Here is a 15,852-nt window from a genome sequence, read left to right as displayed (position 1 = left end):
ACGTCGTTCAGACGTTTGCGCAGATTGTTATTCTGCTTTGAGGCAACTTTTTTCAATGCCTTCATCGATTTGTACTCAGCTTCAAACTCATCTTGAGCTCTGAGCTTATCTTGAAAAAACGTGATGTCCTCCGCTGCCTTTTCAATCTCTGTCTGCAGGGTGTCCTTCTGTCCCTTCTGAATTGTGTATTTTTGCTGCCAATCAGATTGACTTAGACATTTTTCCTGGACTTCAGCGAGAGTTTTACTCAGCGCGCTTTTCTCTGCCTGGAGGGGTTCCTCAGAGGCTTCAAGGTGTTCAAACTCTCCCTTAAAGTGTAGTCTCATCCTGATCTGCTCGTTGACGTCATTGATGCTCTGTTGCAAAGATACATTTCCCCCCTGCAGTACATCCACACGGTCGGATGCTTCTCTGTGCAAGGCCTCCAAGATCTTAAGACCCTCTTGCTGTTTGTTAAGATCCTGGAGTTGTTGTTGCAGGGTGACTTTCTCGCTGCTCATGGCATCTATAGATGTTCTCATCGCCTCGTAGTCTTCGTGCAAACCTTGTTTATTTTGGACTGCTTTGGTCAAATCCTCAATCCTATTCCGCAACAGGTTATTCTTTTGCGAGAAGGCCTCTTTCTGAACTAGTTCTTCCTGATAAGACTCTTCTAAATCTTCCAAAACCTGGAGCTTCTCTTTGAGCGTTGAGGCTTCCTGTTGCAGGGTGTCATTTTGAAGACACATGGCTTGTTTTGATTTTTTCATTTCGTCCAATTTCTCCTGTGCGGCGTTTTCCTTTTGAAGCTCTTGGCATAAATCTTTGATATTTTCTCTCAAAGCCTCATTTTGCTGGAGGATGGAGTCGGTCTCAGCGTTGGCGAGATTGAATGATTCCTTCAAACCTTTGAGTGGCAGAAGCCTCTTTTCAAGCTGGACCTTTTCTCTCTGTAAGGCCTCATTTTGACGGCGCTCTTCTTTCTTTGAGGCGTTCATTCTGTCCAGCATCTCTTGGATTACGATCTCATTCTCAAGCTCGTTGTGCATTTTCTCAATGTCCTGTCGCAAAGTATAGTTCTGCAGGCAAATCCCCTGTTTCTCTGCCTTTGCTTGGTTGTATTTGTCATCCAGGACCTTGAAAATAGTTTGTCTTTTCTTAAGTTGAAAAAGTTCTCTTCTCAGGACGTTATTTTCAAATTGAGTTTCCGCTGTTACCCATATTAGTGTTTTTTTTGTTTCCTCCGAAGCATTAGAATTGATAAGAGCTTCCTGCAACCCTTCAATTTCTTTTTGGAGCTGTGTTTGCCCCGCTAATTCAGCTTGCTGTTGTGCTTTCATCACGTCGATTTCCTCCAGCTGTTTTTGCAGGGCAACGCTTTTTACACTTAGTTCTTCACATCGAGCGTGCATTGAGGCAGTTTGCTCCAAGGTCTTTTTAAACCGGACTTCAACATCGCTGTTATTTAAGATCCTTTCTCTGAGCGACTTGACCTCTTTCTGAATGAAAGCTAATCTTTGCCTTGCAGTTTGATCCGCTGCCTGCATGCTGTCATATCTCTCCCCCAAAGACCGAAAGCTGTTGAACTTGTTCTTTATACTGTTAACTTCAAGATGGCAGGACTTTAACTTTCCGTTGATAGCTTCTAGCGCCTTACTCATGTTATCGTAGTCGCTATTGGTTTCCCATACATCCGAGCAGGAGGCCATGCTTTCTGAAGAAGACATCGTAAGATAGACAGTATGCTGGAATCTTAATGGGGAAAAAAGGTATGTTTTGGTCCTAAATTCTAGCTGTGTTGTACGTGTCGACCGATCGCCAAGTCTGTATGGAGTGAAAAGAATCATTCGTTTTAGTCCTACTTGTAAACTGGTTGGAATGTCGAAGGGAATTTAGAAGCCAATGGCGCAATGACATCACTCAAGGTTCTAGAATACGATTGGCTTTTATGAGGTGTTACCCTGGCAACAGTGAAGTAGCCTTTTGGAGGTGTCAAGGCAATGCTTAGACAAATTAAAGATGGCTGCGAACGAAAGCTTTTCTATTAAATATTCTGTTACGTTTGGACCAATCCGCGGACTTCCTCACACACACACAGGGTCGCCCCTCCCTACAGGCCAATCACGCAGGCTGCATGGGGCCCCGCCTTGCGCAGGGGGCCCCGCCCAGAGGGCCTCAGCTGCTGTGCGCAGTTCTCCGCTCAGTTCTCCACGCACCCTCCGTGAGAGTGAGAGGTGACAAGGGGAGCACGTCTGTAACCCGACACCGTTGCAATGAATCGACATCTGACCAATCACGGCTTTGATACGGCCACTAGTGCAGGTGAAGAGATGTCGGTGAAAAGACAGTTTCAGTCCGGCGCAAGCAAGAGGGAAAAAACAAAACATGAAGAAACTAGAGCATCACCCGAAGGTGGGTTATTGTATGAGTCAAATTTACAACTTGCGAATGTTGTATAAGTCAAATTGCCAATTGCCATATTAAAACATCAGCTGCAATTCACGACATGAAGAAGGCAGTCTCTGCAGAGCATATAGGCTAATGGAGATGCAGTTATTTCCAGCATTCTTTATTTAACATTCATTCAAGTATGTGATGCCTTTTATCTGCTAATGTACAGGAGGAAGATAAACTGTCTGTCTATTGGCTTACATAACAGTTAAAGTTTACAGCCTAAAAAACATGGAGCATTTTTCCCCCTTTCATTAATTTTTATGTCAATTTGCACATTTCATGGTGATGCTCAGCCTCTCCCCTTAACTCCTAACAGTCATCATCATGTCAACAACAACACAGAGAAATACTGACAGAAATGTGTGTGTAGTTGTTGATACATTGCTGACAGAGGGAACTACGTTTGAATACAGATTTAAGAAATATCAGTTTTTGAGCATGTCATAAGCATGTTTTGTCTTGACTATATTACAACTATATTATAATAAAATAATATAGTATTTATATTATTGAATTGATTATGATTATTAGTAGAAGTAGTTTATTTGCATTAATTATATTTATTTATATTTTAATCTTTTTGAGGCTAGTATTTGGCAGGAAATGCAGACGTATTCACCTGTAAACGCATACTGAATGACATACATGCACATTTACCTCACTGTATAAAAAAGTAACTGTTGATAATGATAATAAACAGGAATTATATTTGCAAAGTAGCCTACTTTGTTTCCGGAAAAAAAAAATTCTCACTCCTGTCGGTTGGGGTGGGGGCTCATCTCACAATGTCGCTTGGGGCCCCAAGTTGGCCAGGGACGGCCCTGCACACACACACACACACACACACACACACACACACTTGGCGGGACTTTGCGAGGCTCGCTGCTGCGAGGAGCGGGACACTGTGAGCTGGCTCACTGGTGTGGGGTCGGCGAGACACCGCGGAACTCAGCCTGGGAAGACACAAACTCCCAGCCAGGCTGCGGGTGTGTGTGTGTCTCAGGCTGGGTTTCGCAGTGTCTCGCTGTCTCACACAGACGGCCACTGGGCTCACATGGAGGGGGGGGGCATATGTATGTATGTACACACAAAGTGTGTATATATATATATATAATGTACACACAAAGTGTGTATATATATATGTATATATATATATGTACACACAAAGTGTGTATATATATATGTATGTATGTATGTATGTATGTATGTACACACAAAGTGTGTATATATATATATATGTATGTACACACAAAGTGTGTATATGTATATATATGTATGTATGTACACACAAAGTGTATATGTATATATATATGTATGTATGTACACACAAAGTGTGTATATATATATGTATATATATGTATGTATGTACACACAAAGTGTATGTGTGTGTGTATATATATATATATGTATGTGTATATATATATAATGTACACACAAAGTGTGTATATATATATGTATGTATGTACACACAAAGTGTGTATATATATATGTATATATGTACACACAAAGTGTGTATATATATATGTATGTACACACAAAGTGTGTGTGTGTGTATATATTATGCTATTTTATCTTACCTTCTACTTTACACCTGCATTTTTTACACTGTCCCTGCCTGCACCCTGTCCAATGTTGTCTCCGTGAAAAACCTACTAGTAAACAAATTCCTTGTATGTTGTAAAACTACATGGAGAATAAACTGATCTTGTATCTTGCTTATTTGTCCTCTTAGACACACGCGGGCTCGGGATGAGAGCTTCCTTGACACCATCGTGGCGATGGAGGACCGGCGTGCCATGGCCAGCAAGGAGAGTGAGGACCGACGTGCCATGGCCAGCAGGGAGATGCACGACGAACAGATGTTGTCTGTTCATAAGTCCCAGGAAACGGACAACAATCTGGTCATGGTGATGTTGCACCAGGCTGACGCGATGTCGCGCCAGGCTGAGGCATCGGCGCGCCAGGCTGAGGTGTCTGCGCAGCAACAACAGGCCTTCCAGGTTGGGCTTCTGGCAGTGCTTTCCGAGCTGGTTAAATCCAACAGGCCTTCTTCGCTGTAGTGTGTATATATAGGGGGGGGGGGGGTGGCTGTGGCTCAGTGGATATTATGCTGTACTTTGAATCGGGGGGTAGCCGGTTCGAGTCCTACTGCAGTCAGCATGTCGTTGTGTCCCTGGGCAAGACACTTCACCCCAAATTGCTCCTGTGGTTGTCCACGGTATTGAGTATGTAAGTCGCTTTGGATAAAAACGTCTAACAAATGACATGTAATGTAATTGCCACTGTTTTGATACTGACACTTAACTTTTGCACTAGTGTGTGTCTGCTGCGGAGCCTATCCCTACACCTGGGACAGTTTATTTTGTATTGTTATTATATATATATATATATTGCCACTGTTACTATATTGTTTTGGTACTAAAACTTTAACTTATACGACACACCTGGGACAGCGTGATGCCGTTATTATGTCTTGACTGTGCTAAATAAAAGAGAACCTACATAGCGATTAAACAGATCCTGTATCTTGCTTATTTCTCTTAGTCTTACGCATACACAAATAATTTATCATATCATTGAGATAAATAATGAAAATACAAGGGTTAATATCCTTTTGCTAAATCAGCCTGAGGACACTATATAAATAAATGTACATAGTTGTAAAGTACCCGTATAACTGGTGTGTCTGCACTATTGTAATTGTGTCTGTCTTGACTGGTAAATAAAAGAGAACCAAAAGCACTGTAGAAATATCAGTTTTATTGTCAATTAAAAAATGTCAACACTGTTGAGATGCCTCATAAGGGCTGTGCGCGTGTCTTGGGGAGGCTGTCCCCCAGCCTCGCCAATGGCTGGCGCTGGCCCGAGGTTCTATTGTTCACCCAGAGAGAGCGTGGGATACGGCGCGCACCGTAGTATTCGCATATCTGGAACACATACAAAGGCACAAATTAGCTCAACATGGGTCATTCCAGAATTGGAGGACAATTTAGACACCAACATTTTTGAAAAATGAACCTTTAAAATTTGATAAAAAATGGTTATGTATTTAGGAAAAACAGATAATAAACCATCAAAAAAAGTGATTTGCCCAGCTAGGCATCAAATGTATATTTTCCAATGAAGAATTACCCCGGTTACTCTAATTATAGTAACAGGGTTGAAAGCAACAGGGTTGAAAATCAATGCTAATTTGAGCTTTAACCTCAGGAAGTATTGCTAGATGTAGCATGTAATGCTACTTTCAAGGCAAGGACAAACTTGGATATCTAATGCAAGAAAGATCACTTTGAAATTAATATGCTTTATTCTGAAAATATCAGTAACAGGGTGGAGTGGGTCAGAGTGCCACACTCTTTTAAGACTGAAAAGATTGTAAACGCATGTTGAGGGACAAAATTACTGTTATTTAAAATATGTTTATGATTTAACAAATTGATTTTACCATTACAAGAGACATATATCAATAGAATAATACCAACAAAAGTAAATAAAATCCCTATTTCAAATGTTATATTTGACTTGCAAGTTGGTCACCAAGATTTTTTATATGGGGGACATGAAATGTCCTACAATGCTGGAATGACCCACATAACTCCACAAATCCTACATTAGATAGTATTATGATTTACTGATAACTTACCATTGCTGTTCTTATGGCGTGATAACGCTCATCATCCTCAGCCGCCCTACGGTCAAACAAGGCCAGAGAGCGTGCATTCCGTCGTCCAATCCTTTTGCTATCGCTTCTTAACCGTCTTCGCTTCCGAAGCAGCGTTGCTATTTCAATTGAGGTGGTGTAGATCTGCTTTTGTGGCTTAAATAACTCAGTTACAACGCTGTATAACACGAGCACAAAAACCACAACATCAGTCAACTCCATCATGTTTGAGGTCTGCGGTCGGAAGTGTGTGTTGTTGTTCTTATCTTGGTTCTTCTTCTCTCGGTTTTTGGCGGATTGCAACTTTAAGGTGCATACCGCCACCACTGTACTCGCCGTGAAGTGGTTTGCGGCCTGCCAGTAAACCCAAAGCAGAAGAAGAAGAAGTGACGTCAGCGGCTTCATGTGCCTAATCCACCCCCGGGGACTTTTTCTGGTGTGAACGCGATCTGTACTTAGTTCATGCGAACTAAAGAGTTCGCATGAACTAAGTTCGCATGAACCTTTGTGGGAAAAGTACCGCAGTGTGAATGTGCCTAATGACCATTAGACCATTTAGCAGGGTTGCCAACTTTGGGTACCTGGCTGGAGTGAGATTTTGATATCATGGGTTTAATTACACATATGCGCACTAAATGACTGCTATCTTGTCAGCAGCGGGACCTTATTATCATTATGTCAGTGGTCTAAAATGGTCAAACAACGGTGCCGACAATATTATTGTTTATCGCAATCATTTCCGGGAAAATGTATCCAACCAAATTAATTATCGTGTGAGGCCTGTACATGAAACACACACAACTAATCTACAGACTTACTCCAAACTGCCAAATATATTAATTAACGCACTCTCACTCTCATATACTCTTTGACCCTATTTTGGCTAGAGTCTGAGTACCAAGGACCTCATATTATGTCAGTCATTAATGTTACCCATTATAACAGTTTTCTTTCCTATGTTCTCTTCTCTTAACTGTAAAGTCCTTTTCCTGCACCATTTTAAGGCTTCAAAACAGGCATTTTTACTACATGTGTACAGAGTAGCATAAACTGGAAATACTCAAGTGAAGTACAAGTACCTAAGAATTGTACTTAGGTAGAGTACCTGAGTACATTCAGTTTCATCTAAATCAGGTTTAACTTTAAACCAATCACAGCCCTGATTTGATCTACATATGCAAATAACAATATACATATAAAAGAGACATCACACGCTTCTTTAAAGGTGCCATGTTCTCAAAGCCCATGAGTGTCTTTACCCCTTTGTCTGCACTGATGAGTTGTTGACAACATTTCCTCTCTAAACGTGGACAACAATGGTTACAAAATAGCTTATCCAACAGGTTTCATCAACATAAAACTGGTTTACTCTCAGCAGTGTAAAATGTGTTGTTTTTCAATGTTATGTGATTTACACACGCCTATATGGTTCCAGAATGTTCCGTTCTGACGAATGGGTTTTGTACTTCTATACTATTTCTACTGTGGTGGAATTTAACCAATATAAACTAACAAATACTAATACAATGGTGAGGAACGGGGACCGTATTGTTATGTTTGGAAGTTATAATGGGAATTTTTTACCATTTGAGGAACTTGTCAGTAAATACGATATCCCTCGTAAACATTTTTTAAAATATCTGCAACTCAGGAGCTTTGTTGGAGCGAACCAGGATCGACTCATGCTGTCCCCTGCCCTGTCGATATTGGAGAAAGTTTTAATGAAAAACCCCTTTGGGAAGGGCTTCATATCTGAATTCTATGATCTCCTGCTGGCGAGAGACGGCTGAGTTGACCGCAGTGCAGAATCGCTGTATAGTTGAAATCTCCTAACAATGTTGTCCATTTCAGACATAGGTCTATTATATTCACAGCCCTTAATAACATATGTGTCGTCCATTTTCGTTGTGAAAACAAATGGACCGCCCTCATCTGCGCTCTTAATTTGTAAGGTAACTTCCGGTAGCAGAATATGATTTTTTTGTTTCTGTTTTCTAGTGATTTTATTTTTTGTTTTGAGAAGTAGAAAATTAAAATCATCCCTTTTTTAACTTGAGTAAATCCCTTTTTGACCATGATAAAGAAAAACGCCAAATATCCACTCGTGTTTTGCTTTTGAATATCCATTTGTGAAAAGAAAATCCAAAGACCAAAACATACACTGACCAAGGAGCTTTAATGGCATCACCATATCAAACAACTTCTTCAGAATCAAGATGAAATAAGAGTTTGAAGAAGAATGAATTTATGAATAAATAAACAACAAGAAAATAAATACCAGTGTTCCTGAATTCAGCACACAGAACGAGATTTGATCACGTGAACACACCGTTTCCACGAGATTTGAAGGAGATTTAAAGGAGCACAGGGTATAACTTCCCACACACAGCCGGAGCAGGAGCACTGAAGGCGGAGTGGAGGAGGGCAGCAAGACCCCGGAGAACCAGCAGCAGCAGCAGCAGCAGCAGCAGCAGCAGCAGCAGCCTCGGACTCTCAGGTGAGTGTAAAACCCATGTGTTCAACGCTTCATCCGGGGACAAAGACCTTTAAAACTAAACTAAAAACACGAGGAGAGGAAACAGGAAATACGAGAAGCGTTTTATTTTGAAAGTCAAAGAAACGTTCCTCTATTTCCTTCTGGTCTACTGGTCTGAATTGTGAGCATTATTTATTTAAAGTTAAATGTGAAACCTTCTTTTAAAATAATGACGGTAATTGTGCACGTGTAGTACATTTGAAATGAAGGCACGTGTGCACACCGAAAAAGACACAGCTACATTCAACCAAAACGAGGTAGACATTTAACTTTATATAATATGTATAACAATGCATCAAATACTGAGGTGGTACTCAGGTCTTGTACTTGAGTAAAAGGAGAAGTACTCAGATCTCGTACTTGAGTAAAAGTAGAAGTACCAGAGTGTAGGAATACTCTGTTAAAGTACAAGTCCAGCATTCAAAATATTCCTCGAGTAAAAGTAGAAAAGTATTATCGTCAAAATATCGTTAAAGTAGGGACAGTAAAAGTAGTGATTGTGCAGACCTGAGTACATTCAGTTTCACCTAAATCAGGTTTAACTTGAAACCAACCACAGCCCTGATTTGATCTACATATGCAAATAACAATACACATATAAAAGAGACATCACACGCTTCTTTAAAGGTGCCATGTTCTCAAAGCCCATGAGTGTCTTTACCCCTTTGTCTGCACTGATGAGTTGTTGACAACATTTCCTCTCTATACGTGGACAACAATGGTTACAAAATAGCTTATCCAACAGGTTTAATCAACATAAAACTGGTTTACTCTCAGCAGTGTAAAATGTGTTGTTTTTCAATGTTATGTGATTTACACACGCCTATATGGTTCCAGAAAGACCACTTAACCAATAAAAAAACACTCGCGGACCACCTAACTCCACAAATATCAAAAAACACATCGTTTTTCTAGAACAGATTACAAATCGTCTGAACATTTTACAAACAAGTGGCAGCATGTGTGATGAAGGTGTTGCGCTGGGCTATATCATGCAATCGAAAGTGAAACTTAACCTCGCTCCATTGCGGAGATATTCCCGCGAGAGTGTGGAAAACTGAAATGTATTTATTTATTTCAAAGGTGAAATGTTACCAATATACTCACGGACCACTAGGGGGAATTCCTCTGTGGAGCTGAAAGTCCTGCTACACTTTAGAACAGTGCTTCTCAAAGTGTGGTCCGCGGACCACTGGTGGTCCGTGAGGGCCCCCTAGTGGTGTGTGAGTATATTGGTAAAAATTCACATTTGAAATAAATAAATACATTTAAGTTTTCCGCACTCTCGCGGGAATTTCTCCGCAATGGGGCAAGCAGAAGTTTCATTTCGATTGCATGATATAGCCCAGCGCAACACCTTCGTCACACATGTTGCCACCTCTTTGTACCATTTTCAGGCGATTTGTAATATGTTCTAGAAAAACGATGTGTTTTGGGATATTTGTGGAGTTAGGTGGTCCGCGAGTGTTTTTTTATTGGGTAAGTGGTCCTTGGTATGAAAAAGTTTGAGAAACACTGCTTTAGAAGCTTCATTGAGACTGTACAACTGAATGATACTTTGAGCTACTTCAGGGTTAACATGTCCCGTACTGCAGAGATGAAATGAGGTTAAACCAGTTTACGGAGGGCTGATGAGGAGCTGCTGGTGTTTGTGGTGAACAGAGAGACTAACCAGGAAACACTTTCTTTTTCTCCCTCACTGCAGAGAGACAGACGGACTGAGAATAAGACGATCAGACGGACTGTACTTCCTGTCTGCTGTGTTTCAGCTTCACTCAGAGACAACATGGCTTCCAGGTTAGAGGAAGATCTCTGCTGTCCGATCTGTCGGGAAGTCTTTAGAGATCCTGTTTGTCTGTCCTGTAGCCACAGCTTCTGTAAAGCCTGTCTGCAGACCTGGTGGACGGGGAAAGAAGTAAAGGCGTGTCCAGTTTGTAAGACAAGGTCATTGATGGATCCTCCCCCCTGCAACCTGGCATTGAAGAACCTGTGTGAGACCTTCTTACTGGAGAGAGATCAAAGTCCTCCAGAGGCTCTCTGCAGTCTGCACTCTGAGAAACTCCGACTCTTCTGTCTGGACCATCAGCAGCCAGTGTGTCTCGTCTGCAGAGATTCAAGAACACACACCAACCACAGCTTCAGACCCACGGATGAAGCTGCTCAGGATCTCAAGAAGGAGCTCCAGAAAGCTCTGCAGCGCTTTCAGGAGAAACGGGAGCTCTCTGAAGAAGTTAAAGTGAAGTTTGATCAAACAGCAGGACACCTGAAGGTCCAGGCTCAACGCACAGAGACGCAGATTAAGGAGCAGTTTAAGAAGCTTCACCATTTTCTAGAAGAGGAAGAGGAGGCCAGGGTGGCTGCACTGAGGGAGGAAGAGGAGCAGAAGAGGAGGGTGATGATGGAGGAGAAGATGGAGGCTGTGAGCAGAGAGATAGCACACACAGTCAGAGCCACGGAGGAGGAGCTGAGAGCTGAAGACGTCTTCTTCCTGCACAACTACAAGGCTGCAGTGGAGAGGCTGCAGCGCCCCCTGCTGGAGGATACACAGCTGCCCTCAGGAGCTCTGATAGACCAGGCCAAACACCTGGGCAACCTCAGCTTCAACATCTGGAGCAAGATGAAGGACATGGTGACCTACTCTCCTCTCATCCTGGACCCAAACACTGCTGATCAAAGACTCATCCTGTCTGAAGGTCTGACCAGTGTGAGAGGAGGAGGAAGGAGAGAAGCTTCCTGATAATCCAGAGAGGTTTGATTATGAATGGACTGTCCTGAGCTCTGAGGGCTTTAACTCCGGGACTCACAGCTGGGATGTCCAGGTCACAGGCAGTGCATTCTGGTATCTGGGCGTGTTAGCAGAGTCTGTCCGGAGGAAGGGAAGCAGAGGCTCTGGATTATGGGGAATAAGTCTCTTTGACGGTAAATACTCTGCAGAGCCTTCATTACATCCAGACACTCCTCTCAGCCTGAAGAAGAAGCTCCAGAGGGTCAGAGTGGATCTGGACTGGAACAGAGGAAAGTTGTCGTTCTCTGATCCTGACACTAACACACACATACACACCTTCACACACACTTTCACTGAGAGGGTGTTTCCGTACTTTAACACTGAGGGGGAAGTGAAGATATTACCACTGAAGGTGTGTGTGACAGTGGTTCAGAGCACGTAGAGATAGAGAGGATCATTAACTCCATATTTCTTATCTCTTAAAGGGGAAATGAATTGCATGTAACCTCTGCAGCTGCACCTCCTGCTGTCTAATTAGAACCAGTGTTGTGCTAGTTACTGAAACCAGTAACTAGTTACTTAATTTCAAAAGTAACTCAGTTACTTTACTGATTACTTTCACCAAAAAGTAATGCGTTACTGTGAAAATAACGTTTTAGTTACTTAAAAAAGGGCTCCCATTTATATTAATGCCCTTATAGCCTTCATTTCAGTTCTGTTATTGCATTGGAGAATAATACAATCTGTTGATCAACTTGACATGCATTATATGCAATCTGGATAGCATCGATATTAGCTGGCTTTACATTTTTGTATATTCTTTCTCCAGGTAGTTGGAAAAAGTTTTCCGTCCCATATGCCGCCTTGACTATATAAAAAAACTAACGCGGTAACGCACCATGTAGTAACAGTAACTGAGTTACTGAATTTAAAAAGTAATGCGTTAGAGTACTAGTTAGTCCCAACACTGATTATAACAAACATGTGTTTATTTTTGGTGCACTGGTTATTTTAATATCATGTTTTCCGATAGTGCAAATAAACTTTTCTGAAGCTTTTTTGTTAGTTTAACTTTTATTGGTTCTTCCTACAAATGATATGCTTTGAAAAGGTGATCCAGACAGAATCAGAACTTTCCATCAAGCCACTTTTAGTGACATCTCTAACTCATTATCTTCTCATTGACTTGTTGTGATGACTTGTTTGGCTTCTGTTGATGTTGTGAGACTCGTGTTGAACCAATATAAAATGAAAAGCTTTCTACATGTTGTGGTGGAAGTTCTTGAAATAAACTAGTCAAAGAGTTGTCCTGAGTCTTTAATCATGTTTTTCAAAAGAGGCGCACAGCATACAGAGAGCAATGTCTCCACAGCCGAGTACAACTACTCAGACTGAAGAGAGGGCTTTCATGCCGTTACAAGGAATACGCTTATTCATGAGATAACTGATCCCTGACCCTATCAACGTGCAATAGAGCCATGATCACTGGTCACCCCCTGTGTGGTCACATGTTACGACCCGCCTCCCTACTCAATAGTAGTGGCTCGTGAGGCAGTCCGCAACATAAAACAAAAGTACACAACACGTAGGCACTAAACCAGGGGTATTCAACTCAAATTCAACGAGGTCTAGTTAGAGACAATCTCCCCATGCAAAGGTCCGGAACATCAAAATGTCTAAGTTGCTTTATGAATTAGTGTGATATATATTGAAGTAGCTGCAGCTTTATCAACGTCTGCATGTAATCAACAACTGACTGCCAATCAAATAACGAAAGTACAATTCAAAAACAACTATTTATTGTCAGTTAACATTGAACTATACAGATATACAGTAAATACTGTGGATATGTGTAATGTTCCTCTCGGGCTGCATTTAAAAATAAAATAGAGAAAATAAATGAAATAGCTTTTGAAAATATGTGCATCTTAAAAGTGCTTAATTTGAGATAAATAAAATAAAATGTAGCAGCAGCTTGAGTTTCCCTTTTTCTTTGTTAACCGTTTCACGTCATGACTTAACAGTTTCAGACGATTATAGAACAATATCAGTCTTTACATCATAACAACTGAACAGTTTTAAAGTTTCTCTTTCTTACCCTCTTATATTGCAGTCCCTCACTCACTTTTTTAAAATTCAGAGCGAGAATTGAGCTGGAGCTTATTGTCCTGCCAGGAGTTTAAATCTGGGCTGAAATGGTGTCAGGGCCATTCTCACACACATGCAGGTGCTCATTGGTTACAGTGATGCAAACACAGGTATGGTGAAAAAAAAGAGAACTATTCGAAGCAGAAAAAACACAGCGTAATATACCATCTGACAAAGGCCTGTGCTATAATGCTTCAATTAACTGGCTATTCTTTATATACTCAGATCAATAGGAGACAGAGATGTTAAGTTAAAAATCAAGGGTTTTTATTATTATTTACAGCAGGGGGGGGGGACCTTTTTCCTTTCAATTTTTACAACATCCTCAGAGGGTCGTACACATGATTGGACTCAACCTCTGCTTAAAAAAACTAAAATCACAGCCCATTCATTTCGCCTTTCTTTCATTCTGTGCAAAAAAAAAGCAACCTCTTAATCCAGATATCTCACCATGACTCACGTATGCATGCACGTGCACGGTGTGGCATGACAACCAAAACAGAAAGATATGGACACAAGATGTGTGCAAATGTATTTAGTATCCTATCCATGTGAACATGATTTAACTGGGCGGGGGACCTAACCTCCTATAGGGGGGTCCGGGGGCATGTTCCCCCGGGAAGATTTTTTTAAATATTGATGTTAAAAGCATCAATCTGGTGCACTTTGAGAGCAACATGAAGAGATCTATGGATACATATCAACACCCATATGAAACAGAACTGTAAACAGATTTTTATTTTTGGATATTTTACAAATCACTCTCCTTTTAAACTCTATTCTTGTTGTTTTTAACAACTTTTTTGTTACTGTCATATAGTATGTTATACCTGTTTTTCATTTAGTCTCATTAATAACTATGGAAAAAGACCAGAGAACCAGCGTCAGGCACAAACTCACTGAAAAATAAACATGAATCTGTCAGTGATTCAAGCCTAAGTATTGAAAATAAACCATTCAGCTGCTCAGTCTGTAAGAAAGCTTTTTCACAGAGTAGGAATGTAAAGGCACACATAAGAATCCACACAGGAGAGAAACCATTGAGCTGCTCAGTTTGTGAGAAAGCTTTTTCACGGGTTGGACATTTAAAGACACACATGAGAATCCACACAGGAGAGAAACCACACAGCTGCTCAGTCTGTAAGAAAGCTTTTTCACAGAATACAGATTTAAAGAGACACATGAAAATCCACACAGGAGAGAAACCCTTTAGCTGCTCAGTCTGTAAGAAAGCTTTTTCACAGAATACAGATTTAAAGAGACACATGAAAATCCACACAGGAGAGAAACCACACAGCTACTCAGTCTGTAAGAAAGCTTTTTCACAGAATACAGATTTAAAGAGACACATGAAAATCCACACAGGAGAGAAACCCTTTAGCTGCTCAGTCTGTAAGAAAGCTTTTTCACAGAATACAGATTTAAAGAGACACATGAAAATCCACACAGGAGAGAAACCCTTTAGCTGCTCAGTTTGTACCAAATCTTTTTCACAGAGTGGAAATTTAAAGACGCACATGAGAGTCCACACAGGAGAGAAAATATACAGCTGCAATGTTTGTAACAAAATATTTAAATGGCCTAATGATTTCAAAAGACACAAGTGTGTTGGTCGTCAGTCCTCCAGCCTTTTCATCTGGACATTAGGCGTGGCGTGGATAATACAGTGGCTGATGCCATGTCCAGGGCTATAACCTCCTAGGTTAACTAGTGTTTTTCTCCCTGCAGGGGTGTCTGGTTTTTCTGTTTTGCCCTCTCTTAAAATGCTTCTTAGGTACCAAAGTTGCTGAGAGGTTGAGCAAGAGGCTACAGATGTGCTTGCAGGTTGTATGAACATTTCAAGGTTAACTTTGGTTGTGTCTATTGTGTTTGGTGGTTGTGTTTTTGTGCCTCAGGTTGGAGGATCCTAGTGGGTCCTCCATTTTAAGGGAGGGGGTGTGACGACCCCTCCCCCCTTCTGCCTGGCTGTGCTCCCTGCCTTGCTGTCCTCTGGCAGGTACTGGGAGTGTCGTCCTGTTTGTGCCCGCCCATCTAGAGGCGGAGCCACAAGAAGGTATAAAGGTTGCCCAGCTGCAAGGATCACTCCAGCCAGGGGTGGGAACGCGTACAGAAGGCCTGGGGGCCAATCGTGCGCGAGTGCATTCACGCCTAACGGTGCATTTAGATTGCGCATCGAAAAGAACAGCTGACACTGAGCGTTGTCCTTCGATGCGAACAGATCCACCGCGACTCTGCCGTAACGCACCCACAGCTGGTTCACAATCCTAGGATGTAGAGTCCAGTCTGCATAAAGTGGTGCACATCTGGACAGTAGATCTGCCCCGAGGTTCATCACTCCCGGTACGTACG

At 41.6% G+C, this 15,852-nt stretch overlaps 1 long non-coding RNA gene and 1 pseudogene across 1 annotated transcript; one reads left to right on the top strand and one right to left on the bottom strand.

The window, feature by feature from the left end:
- Positions 1-5,178: 5,178 nt before the first annotated feature.
- Positions 5,179-6,448, bottom strand: LOC139435831 (uncharacterized). Its single transcript, XR_011645034.1, has 2 exons — positions 6,077-6,448; positions 5,179-5,360 (listed from the first exon to the last, which is right to left on the bottom strand). It is a non-coding gene; the product is annotated as an uncharacterized lncRNA (long non-coding RNA).
- Positions 6,449-8,768: 2,320 nt separating this feature from the next.
- Positions 8,769-12,179, top strand: LOC117465239 (E3 ubiquitin-protein ligase TRIM39-like; annotated as a pseudogene).
- Positions 12,180-15,852: the final 3,673 nt, after the last annotated feature.

Source organism: Pseudochaenichthys georgianus, chromosome 19, assembly GCF_902827115.2.
Source record: "Pseudochaenichthys georgianus chromosome 19, fPseGeo1.2, whole genome shotgun sequence".
Taxonomy (NCBI): Eukaryota; Metazoa; Chordata; class Actinopteri; order Perciformes; family Channichthyidae; genus Pseudochaenichthys; species Pseudochaenichthys georgianus.
The sequence above is the reverse complement of the archived record's forward strand: the minus strand, read 5'-3'. Positions and strand labels throughout refer to the sequence as shown.